General features: G+C 35.4%; 1 protein-coding gene across 3 annotated transcripts in view; it reads left to right on the forward strand.

Annotated features, from left to right (window-relative positions):
* Nucleotides 1–12,562, forward strand: part of FBXL4 (F-box and leucine rich repeat protein 4) — a 70,455-nt gene that overhangs the window by 45,531 nt on the left and 12,362 nt on the right. The gene's annotated exons all lie outside the window — the stretch shown is intronic.

Raw genomic sequence — 12,562 nt, forward strand, 5'->3', positions numbered from 1 at the left:
TGGGCTGAGGTGAGCCGAAATGCAGGCAGGGAATGAATTAGAGAAAGAGGTGGGAGGAAAGTATGTAGGAGAACATTTGCTTGGAGTGGGAGGAAGCAAAGTGGAGTTTATCCAGGACCAGACTTTGGAGTTAAAATCCCTAATACATAGTTTAGGAGTCTCATTAAAGAAAAATGGAGTCATATACTATTTATTGATCTGCTTGCTTTTTTTCACATAGCTCTAGGACATCTTACCAGGTCATTACATATACTACCACCTGACTGTTTTCATTTTTTTTTATTGGAGTATAATTGCTTTACAATGTTGTGTTAGTTTCTACTGTAGAACAAAGTGGATCAGCTATATGTATACATATTACATTTTACCATAATCTACTCAACTGTTCCCCAAATGGTCAATATGTCAGTTTTTCCAGCTGTTTTTCTTTTACAAACCATCTAGCGATAACATTATTTTGCACAGAGTTTTATATGTACCGGTTACTACTGCTATAGGATAGAGTTCTGTAAGTGGTATATCTGGTCACAATATGTGCCTGAGCCCCTGTGATAAACATCCACTTACTGCCATATACTTGTTTCCTCTACTCCAGTAATGTTGGCCTTCTTTCTATTCCTTGAACATTCTGATCCAGTCCCAGCTCACAGCTTTTTCTCCTCTGCCTGTCTGGAATATTCTTCCAACTCATTACATGGCTGCCCTCTTCTCAACTCAATGTCCAACTTAAATTTCTTTTTTTCAGAGATGGCTTCTTAGACATTGATAAAAGGTAACCCTCCCCCCCCTTCTAGTTTGCTTCTGTCATATCACCCACAGTGTATTTTCTTTTTAGCAACTTTATCACTATGAGATTATCTTATTGGTTTTCATACTGTCACCTGTCTCCTCACATTGGGATATAAGTTTCATGAAGGTAGGACCCTTGTCTGTCTTTTTCATTGCCGTGTTCCTGGTATGTAGTATCATACTTGGTAAAGATTGGCCATTCAGTAAATATTTAAATGAATGCATAAGATAGCCAAATTACTTTTCCAAAATGGTGTACCCCACTCTAGTGACCCCTTGCCTGTCTTGAATGTTGCCTTGGCCAAGTGTTCAATCTCTCTCTTTCCTCATATCTAAAGTGGAGATAATAAAAATACAGATCTCATAGGGTCATTGTGAGAATTAATTACATGTAATGTACTTAGAGGGTGCTGAACACATAGTAAACTCTCAATAAATATTAGCTACTAATAACAGTAGTAAGAGTATGGCAGTTTCGTGGTATGTTTTACTATGTGTTAGGAAAGTCTCTATTCTTTTTAAACTTAAAATAAATTCTTGTATACTATTCTTTCAGATATATTTTTCAGCAAGGATTTTATTAGCAGTGCCTTTATTATATTTCATTTTGCTCTTTAATAAGGCTTCCTATCTGTTCATATAGGTCTTGTTTTACATCCAAGAACATGTTATAGTTTTCTTCTTTCTGGTTAAATTTAACCCTTCTATTTTTTAGTCTCAGATACTATTTTCTTTTATTTAACTTTAATTGGTTATTGTTAATATAAAGAAAAATAAGGTTATTGTATATTTATCTTGTATCTGCTCACCTTACTGAATGCTTATAATTGTTCTAATAACTTATGTCTTTTGGGTTTTCTAGTGATACAATTATATAATCTGGAAATTAATATACTTTTTCTCTCTGTTCCAATATTTAAAGTGTTGCTACATTAAGTAGAACTTCATAAATAATGTAGAATAATAGAGTCACAATAGGTATCCCAGTTGTAATTCTAATAGAGAGGGAGTTTTTTTTTAATATTTATATAACAAATATTTGCATGCCTGTTACGTGCCAGGCACTGCTCTAGGCACTGGAACTTCATTAGTGAACTAAATAGAAATTCCTCATGTAGCTTACTAATTTTATATATTGTTTGATGTTTCTTTCTGATAAGTAGTCTTTATCATTCTCATTTGATTAAGAATATTTTTATCAAAAATATATATTGTATTTAAAAATTTTAAAGCCTCCATTACCACACTGATCTTTTTTCTTCTTTTATTTATTAATATAATGACATGTTGAACAATCCTTACATTCCTGTGGTAATTCCTACATGTTTTTAGTTTTTTTTTTAACATCTTTATTGCAGTATAATTGTCCTACATGTTTTAACTTAATACATAGCTGGGTTATTTTCCTAATGTTTTGGAGCCAAGCTTTATCATTTAGAATCCAATATTTTGGATTCTAGCTTTATCACTTACAAACTATGTTACCTTGAGAAAGTTTCTTGACCCTTTGTGCTTCAGTAAAGTGGAGATAATGATAGTATGCCTTTCAAAGAGTTGTTATGAGGATTAAATGATTTAATATATATAAAGTGTCTACAACAGTACCTGGTTCATTGTAAATATTCTTTAAGAGTTAAGACTTATCAATACTTTTTACATCTGCTTTCTTCAATGAAATTGAGCTGTGTTTTTCCTTTTCATGCCATTTTATCATGTTTGGAGCTGAGATTATGACACCTTAGCAAAATGATTTGTGACATTGACATCTTTTTCTTTGATCTGGAATAACTTTAACAAATGAGAATTATCTGTTAGAATTTATCTATAAAACCATCTGGGTGTATAGCATTTTTTATTGGTAGATCAGAGTAGATATCTTTAGCTTGACGTAGTTTTTAAACTAATCTATGGAAGTCTGAATATAGTATTCCTGGTTTGGGGCAAAATTTTTACCTAGAGTTTAACTGGTGACCTGCTTTGTTGGAAAGAAGACTTTGATTCTAGTTCTGGCCCTACCAGTGACTAGCTTAACTCACATAGTCTCTCAAAGTCCAAGATTCTTTCTTTGTAAAATGAGAGGACTATTGTCCCTGAATGCCAGTTTAAAGATAGTGTTAGCCCATGTTTTCACTGGTCTGTGGTGAAATGACTCGTCATTTATGTGGGTGTAAAATTGTCAGCTCTCTTTTCTTGGGTAGACCTATCTATTCTGGAATTATGCCACACCTGCTTTTTACTGGTGTATTTACTGTTTTATATTGCTCTGTGTGTCTGATATCCTCTGAGCAAGATGATGCCTCATTTTAAAATATTCTGATTAAATTTAACTTTAAGAAGAAATGTAGCATAGTTCATTAATAAGTGAACCTTCAGGAAGAAAAATCGGGTAAAAACCAAGAAATTATATCAACTTGCTAGGCATCTTACATCTGTGATGATTTGTAAAAATATATTCCATGTGATGCTTTTGAAATGTCATAAATTAACATGATCTAAGTGTTAGGGAATCATTACATAGTCCACAGTTTTCTTCCATTTACCCCAAGAAACTGATAGAATATGACTACATTTTTTTTTAAGTGTGATTTATACGAATTGAGAAGATTTCATCTCTCAAGAGTGGAGACCTATACATATGTATCCAAGTCTAAATAGCATCAGCTCAGCTTCCCTCAGTTACTTAAACATAGATGTGAAATCACTGTATGACTGCATTAAGTAAAATTTGGTTTGTACCATATGTTACTACCTATTAAAGTTTGTTTTTATTTGTCTATCTGCTAAAATACCATAAAATCATTTATAAATTTACCCTACACAATTTTTCTGACATTTAGTACATAGAAAAAATTATACAGTTGATTTTCATTGATCTACAGTTGACTTACAATAAAATAAAAAATAGTGTCATCTTAGTGATATAAATGGCAAAATTCAAAATTAAGAAAAACCTACCCAGGCAGTGTTTACTTTTACAGCTTCCCAGGTCTCTCTGCCTGTACTTTATTCACTTCTGTTATCTTGTCATTCCCATGGGCACCAAGTAACTTAGAGGAATAAAGGGAAAAGACAACACAATCAGCTGGTCTCTTTTAAAACAAACAGAAGCCACAGCACTGGTATTCGCATCAATCTATAAGCACCTCCCTTGTCACTTAGGCAAAGCATTATGTCACCCCCTTTTCCCTTCCATATGTTCACTGCTTCAGTCCTGCACTCAATGATGTTGGTGGATGGGAGAAAACAGAGTGAGAAGACAAGATGTAGGGGATTGGCTTCTCTCTAAACCTTCCACATAATTGCTGGCAGTACATTCAGATGTTATAAACTGTCTTGGAAAGAAGGAATAGCAGTTGACTTCAGATGCCTCTGATGGCTCTAAGGAAATATATGAGGAGAAAAAGAAGATATGAATTTGAACTTCCTGGGAGAGGTTTTTTTTTTTAAAGGAATACATATTATCCAGTGCCACTTTTACCCTTGTTTTTCTAAACACTACATAATTATAAAGTAAGCAAAAATTAGTATTTCAAAATATTGACTCTATTATAGCTTATAATCTTCAGAGAGGTCAGATTTATGATGTAGTGGAGTTATATTTATGTGCCTATATATAATTTACATTAATAAATGTAATGTATTTATGCCATTTTATAAGATTGAAGCAAATCTCTGTGCATAGTGAATACAGCTTTAGAGGATATTGGAGACCTGGGTTTGAGTCCCAAAGTTTGGGAAAACTTACTGAATACGTTGTTTGCTGTCCTAGACATTTCGCATATTATTTAATCCTCTACACTAGTCTATTGAGAGTAGGTGTTACTCTTAAATCTTACATATGATGAAATGAAGGTCCCAAAAGATTAATGTTTCCCAGTGGCACAGAGCAATAAGTTAGAGTCAGGATTTGAACCCAGAATTGGTGGCCTCAGAGTTACAGTGAAAATTGTAAGATACATAAGAGCATAGAATAGTAGTTATTCCAATAGCTTGGCTGCCTCTATCTAAAATAGAGCTTTTCTCTTTACCACTTAATCCTTTTCTAATCCGTAATTGGTAAGGAAATATAACATTGTAAATAAGATACACAACATTTTGATCCAGTGTAAAATGCAAACTATTAAGTTATATTCTGTAAACATTTTCTAGTCTAAAATATCTACTATAGACAAATGGACTTTTGCCTTTTATTTTTATTATGAACAAACTTAGTTTGAAGTCTTAGTTCTGAATTTATAACAACAGTTAGTTATTCAAATCACATTTAGTATCATTTAAGTAATAGTTTGTAGAATCCGTACATGATGAACTACCTCAAGCACATGGTTTATATATATAGGCCAACTCTCAATATTACACTATAGTGGGGAGCGGCATTGGTACATATAATTTCCCCAAATATTTTAGCATGTAAAATGGTGCATTGTTGATGTCTAGGTAGTGTGTTCTTAAGTGGTTAGGTATAGCCAGACCTATTGCAGGTCTGGTTACTCAATAAGAATGAGAAGGCAGGAGAACAAAACTATAGTAGGGTCAGAATTGCCTTATATAGGTAGATCCTGGTGTGCTGATGTGGCACCTCCCTGAGCCAATGGTGAAACAGGCAGTGGGCCCAGGGCACTGGGCTTCTCTGTACCTGACATTTTACCAACAAGGCCTGCCGCGTTGACCACTGAGCCTCATGTGTAACCTTGTCAGACACTGAGGCTATATCCCAGTGCATTTCATTTGTACTGCTTAATTGCTGCTTTGGTAGTCAACTGTGTGAGAGCAACCTTAAAACAAGCCCCAAGTGTCATTGTCACCAATTTTTGAGCCCAGCCTTTTATGAGCTGGCCTAGGTCGTTAAGATTTTTCTCCCCAGCTCCACTGCTTTGGCTAATACCATAGCTAGTACCCTACAGTGAGAGGAAGCAGCAGTAGGATCCTGTTCAGACTTTAGGTATGGTTAGAACTGCTTAGCAGTGAGGTCTGGGTGTTGATTCAGACATTATTTGATTATTTAAAAGCTGGGAAGATATTTGTTATTTGGTCTGTATCAGAGATCAGTGTCAAAAACCTCAGTCCTAAAGAGTTCCAAGGTGATGGAGGAGTAGGAGGACGTGGACTTCATCTCTCTCTACAGATGCATCAGGAACACATCTACAGATGCAACAGTTCTCACAGAACACCAGCTACACACTAGCAGAAGACCTTGGACACTGGAAAAGACTGTAAAGATCCCCGTATAACTGGGTATGACAAAAGAAAGAAGGGAGAAGGAGGAGGAGAGGAAGCGGGATGGGACCTGCACCCTGGGGGGTGCAGGGGTGGGAAGCTGAAGCAGGGGAGAGATTCCCGCATCCGGGGAAGCCCCCTCACTGATGGGGAAATCGGTTGGGACAGAGGGAAGCATTTGAGGCTGTTGGAGGAGGGTGAAGCGACCAATCTGTGGCAGATGGGACCGAATGAAAAAACTCAGTCCTTCTCTTGGCTTTCCCACTTGACAGATTTATGTGCTTGGGTCAGTCACTTATACTAAGCTAAAGGTTTATTTATCTGTTAAAAAAAAACTTACCCTATCACATAGGCTATTGAGAAGACCAGATTAGGTTGTACATGTAAACAACAACACACTTTATAAATTAGATGGACTTGTGTAAATGTGAAAATGATAGTATAGGTTTACTCAGCATAGTCCTACACAATCATTCCCAACTTTGTGAAGCATTCTTTTAGGTCTTCTTAAATAGGAATATCTTTTCCATCATGTGCTAAGAGAGATTTAGGCCAAATTACTGCTTTCACACTTATGACCTGTTTCTGGTAAAAGGAATGTTCATTCCTAACTTAAAAACTCCCTAATGGGTGGGACCATGTTTGACTGTTTACTTTTTACAACCAGTACGTAGTACAGTGTCTGGTATTCACTATAGTGAATATGTCTAGTAGATACTCAGTAAACTTGTGTTGAATGAATGAGTGATAACTCTCACTTGTCAATTCATTTTTTCTTTATTTGCTAAGTTAGTAAGCATAAGTTTGTCTTTCTACAGAACAACCACATCAACTAAGCAGAGGGGTGGGTGGATCTACAACTTGGAAAACTTGTAAGAAAATATTTGAACTGTATTTGTCCAGAATTTTTAGCTCTAAAAAATAGTGAAATATAGTTCTATTTGTTTTGTTAGTTTATTTCATGAGATCTTTTTCTTTCTTTAGGTATGTTTAGGATTGTGATGAAAAATCGCTTCATCAGAGAAATAGCAAATGTCTTCTTATAACATCAGCCGAAAAAAGAAAATCATTAAATAACCTCTTTTCACAGTTAGGGGTATACATTTGTTGAATTTCAGCAGTTGTGGAGCAGTAAATGTATGCCTGGTGAAAAACAAGATAGTACTAGGTGATGGAGAGACAGAAATGACCCTCAAGCTGAGATTTAGACCCTGTTTATTGCGTGATCCCAGCATAACTAGTGAAGTGAGTGGTTAAATGCAGTAATTTTCTTTTTACTGAATTTGGTAGATCTTTTAGAATTGTGTAAGCAAGACTTTTAGGCAAAAGATGGGAACTTAGAGCAAACAGGAAGGAGAACTTTAGTTGTACTTAGTTTCTTCTGCCATTCGTGACAAAGAAGTAATTATAGTAGAGTGAGGTATATAATGATTGGAAAGACTTTAAGTACCTTTAGTCCTTTTCATCTCTATTCACAGGATTCTTATTTATGGTAAACATTAACTGCAAGTACTTCTTTAGCCATACATGATGATGTATTCTCATGAGAGGAGGGCTATAGAAATTTAACTCATTAAATAGACTTTTAAATACTTAAAAGGAAAAAGCTTTTATTTTGGAATAATTTTAGACTTACAAAAAGTGGCATAAAAAGTAGATTTTCCTACTATATGCATATTTTTTTCCTGAACCATTTGAAAATAAGTAGAAGATATAATTCTCTTTTACCCCTGAAGGGACATATACCTGCAACCTATTCGTAAATACTTGTGCATGGGCTGAATTGTGTCTCCCCAAAATTCATATGTTGAAGTCATAACCCCCAGTACCGCATAATGTGACTGTATTTGGAGAGAGGGCCTTTAAAGAGGTAATTAAGTTAAATGAGGCCATTAGGATGGGGCCTAATCCAATATGAGCGGTGTCCTTTTAAGAAGAGGAGATTAGGACACAGACACACACAGAGGGAAGACCATATGAAAACACCGGAAGGAGATGGCCAGTTTCAAGCCAAGAGGAGAGGCCTTAGAAGAAACTAACCCTGCTGACACCTGATCTCAGACTTCTAGCCTCCAGAATTGCAAAAATTAATTTCTGTTGTTTAAGCTACCCAGTCTATGGTACTTTGTCATGGCAGTTCTAGCAAACTAATACAACTTACAAAGGATAGCATAAGGATAACTTTTTAACATATTGCATAAAAAGTGACTTCAAGAGAAGTCCTTTGCATTGTCTAAAACAATCTGAATTAGTGTTAGGAATTTGAGCCTATTTACCTTTTCTTTGTTTGGGAAAAAATATCTGAAGTTGGGGGTGAGATGGGGCATGATAGGTAGCTCAGTAAGAATGTCATTCTGTTGCTTAGCAGCAGACAAAAAAACCAAGAGTGTTTTTTTAAAAGTTGGAGTTATAAATGGAACACCTGCATCCAATTTTGATTGCCTCACTTCAAGAATGATAGAGCATAAATTGAAAGAATTTGAAGTAGTGCAAAAACTGATTATAGGTATTGTAGGGGACTAGTATATGACAGTAATCCATAAATGTGGTTCAGCAACTGTTTACTTGGCCTACTAGGTTGGGATGACAGTTTCAAGGACCCCACTGCCTTCATCTTCATGAACTAGGAGACAAACAAAAGTAGCTGATCTTTACTTCTGTTGGATATCAACACTCTCCTCCTAGTTTCTTTTTTCTGTGCCAGTTTATTCAGCAGAGTGAATATATAAGTAAAAATGCATACCACCCTGTCTGTTAATGAAAGCACCTGAGCTTTCCTACAAAAGATACATAAACTGTCTTTTGCAAACAGCATGATTTGATTTAGTGCCATGAATTTGCTTTCTGACACATAGATAATGGTGTTCTCCTGACTGCGTTCTTATTTGATTTAGAGAACACATTCCTGTATAAAGGTAAGTAGAAGCAGGGATGCTCTTTCTTTTAGTAGAGCAAGTGCATTTAACAGACTTAAGGAAAGGAGTGGCCTCTCACCAGAGCCACTGCTGATTATTAACTAAGATCGAACAATTGAAGCAGGAAGAACCTACTTTGCTCACCTAAATTGACTAATGCAGGCTGTCATTAACTGTCACCTAAAAGGCAGTCCATTTCAGACAGATTTGTTTAGCTAGACAACATATAAAACAAAAGATACTAATAATTACTTTGTTCTTAAACAGAATCAAGAATTAAGATTTTAATAACTTTTACTATATTATATTCTAAAACTAACAAACTTTTAAAAGTCTTTATGTCTCCAGACAAGAATATGTCTATACTTCTTTTCTATCCTGGATTGCTTTATAGAAGTGCCAGTGGGAAGTGCCAGGCTTTTGGTGGGATTGAGTGTGTGTGACCTGCATGATGGGCTATGATTCAGTCACAGTTGAGAAGCTTCTTGGGGGTCAGATTCATTATCATCCACATTCATGACAGTAACCAGTATACCGGGTATAAGAAATCTACCTGGTAAGGACGCATTCATTAGAGATAGCTGATTAACACATTCTCTCACTGTTGGCATGTCACAGGGGAAACCAGATCACAGTTATAAGACCTGTCTGGTGAGTTCAGAATGAGAACAGTGAGCATTAGTTATGTGACTTAAATGCTTAAAGGCATCAACACAAAACAGATTGATACCATCCTCTTAACAGGAAGGAAAGATATGCTTTTGGAAGAAAATAGATAAAGTCTTTGGACCAGTGCACCCTCTTCAGCTGAGCATCGTTTAGATGAACAGCGTCAGTCAACCAATGTGTGCTTCAGATTCCTATGCTCCCTTGATGGTCCAACCCTTACCCCTCTGATCAAAACATTCTTTCTTTTATATAGGCAATAAGGTTACAGTCAAGTCCAGCTGGCGTGCAAACTGCCATGACTTTTTGACTGCACATCTCTGCCATCACCCATCATGGGTTGATATGGAAATTGATCAGTTTAGTCATCTGTGAGCAAAGATGTATTCAACTGTATTATTATAGGAGAGATCCACTACAGTGGTAAAAATAGGCTCTGAAAGGAGACTACAGGGCAAGGCAAATGTGTGTGATTTAGTCTTAGGTTTTGTTCTTTCACACATTTGGGTTTTTGGAATTTAACACATTATTTGAACCTTATACTAAAATTTCTGAGACTGTGGTCTAGAGTAGGTCTACAGTTAGGTTTAGAGAACTTTCCTTTTTTTTCCTCAAAGGCATGTATAAGAGCTTTATTAATCTATGTCATTTATGATCTTGAACACTCTCTTTTTAGAGAACAATCAGAAGTCGTACTTTTCCACCACAATGCTGATCTTCAGGTTTAACCTATAAAAGGCAATATTATTTTCAAGTTGTGATTATGTATCAGTATATAAACTATACCGTATTGTATATTTAAACTGTATAAAAGAACAATTTGGTTTATAGCAAATATCTATAAAGTAATTGAATTGAAATATTCTAAATATAGTTAGTTTCAAGTACTTTAAATAGGTCTTAAAATACTTCAACTTTTATTCTATATTTCCCTTCCCCAAATTTAGAGATTGGAACACTGGGGCAAAAAAAAATTAAATTAGAGAAAGAGAAATTCATACATATATGTAGATGGATCTTCAATTACAATAATTGAGTGATTGTGTTCTTAGGATTTCTTTGGTGGTATTTCTTATGTAAATTTATAAATTTTCATTTAATGAACATACTTTCATAAAATCCTATCTCATTACTTGTAGTTATTGCTGTGATATGTTTGAAATATATCATCAGTGAAAGTATACTTGTGATCAGGTGATGTCACTAGTCTCTCTGTTTTAGCTGGTGCATGTCTGTGATATATAAACTTATCTATTTCTTTAAGATGCTTTCTAGGAATCAGGGTTTGGTTATTTATTTGTTTGTTTGTTTTTGCCGTGCCATGCAACATACGGGATCCTAGTTCCCCGACCAGGGATGGAACCTGTGCCCCCTGCATTGGGAGCACAGAGTCTTTTTTTTTTTAAATAAATCTATTTATTTATTTATTTATTTTTGGCTGTGTTGGGTCTTCGTTGCTGCGTGCGGGCTTTCTCTAGTTGCGGGGAGAGGGGGCTACTCTTTGTTGCCTTGTGCGGGCTTATTGCGGTGGCTTCTTTTGTTGCGGAGCATGGACTCTAGGGGTGAGGGCTTCAGTATTTGTGGCGCATGGGCCACATATAGAGAAATACAGACTTGGGATCCTATCTTCCTATACTGAGTGTTACAAGTAAGGGTTGTATTCTTTATTAAAGATAAGCAACAATTTTTAACTGCAAAAATTTTTAATTGCAAAAATTATTAATTAGTTATAATAATTATAAACCTGTATTAATCCAAAATATGAACACAGCATTGCATATGTGGTTTATGTAATGCCTCATTATAAAATGTATATGGTATGCATAATTATAACTCTACTAAGCTATAAATGTGGAATATCTAAGCCATTTATGTGAGTATAATAAGTATCAGTTATCATTTTATAAGTATTTTTGCTTAGCACTTTAGTAATGTGGAGCATAGGAGATTTTGAACTTTATGCGTAGCATCTCTTAAAAAGCTGTCAATGAAAATTTGAATTCCTGCTTTCTTTTACCTCTTAATAAATTTCCTTGTAACAAGTAGAGGCATTAATAATTCTCTATAACTTAATAGTTATCCTTTGGATTTTGAGGCTGCTGAACAGGGTTAGTAGGTAAATTTTAGGTTGAATATAAAAGGGTTCTTTATTTCTTTTTTAAAAATATTTATTTATTTATATTTTGGCTGCGTCAGGTCTTAGTTACAGCACTCAGTCTCTTCATTTTGATGCGCGGGCTTCTCTCTAGTTGTGGCGTGTGGGCTCAGTAGTTGTGGCACGCAGGCTCTCTAGTTGTGGTGCACGGGCTCAGTTGCTCGGCAGCATGTGGGACCTTAGTTCCCCAACCAGGGATCAAACAAGCATCCCCTGCATTGCAAGACGGATTTTTAATCACTGGACCACCAGGGAAGTCCCCAAAGGATTCTTTCTTTATGAACATAAATCCTACTACCAGGTGCCAGCTTTACCTAGAGTATGTTTTGAAAATTCTGTAAAAGAAATTAGTATGGAGCCAGTCACTTCTTAGTGACTCCAGTTCCACAGTGATTTAAATAAGGTTGGCCTTTGTTTAAAAATTGCAAACTCATTTGAAAATGAATCTGCTGCATTGCATTATTAAAGCTCTAACTATTTAAATTGTGTTTTAATTTTATAGAGCTACTCTTGTGCTTTTATTGAATTTTACAGGTCTAACCAGCAGAATTTGTCAATTTGGGAAGCTAAAAGATATCTTAAGTCTTAAGTAAGAGGTTCATAAAATTGTTCAGTTTTTATTTCTGAATACCTTTTTTTGTAGTATACTTAATATAGGTTTAATCCATCTATTTGTGTGTTCTACAAGGGTAAAAGTGATGCAAGTACTCGTTAAGGTAGAATTGTTTTCTTAAGTTGGGGGTGCGCGAATTCTTTCTGCGAAGGGCTGGATAGTAAATATTTTGGGCCTTGCAGGCCATATGGTCTCTGTCATAACTAT

The sequence above is a fragment of the Mesoplodon densirostris genome, chromosome 12, assembly GCF_025265405.1.
Source record: "Mesoplodon densirostris isolate mMesDen1 chromosome 12, mMesDen1 primary haplotype, whole genome shotgun sequence".
NCBI lineage: Eukaryota > Metazoa > Chordata > Mammalia > Artiodactyla > Ziphiidae > Mesoplodon > Mesoplodon densirostris.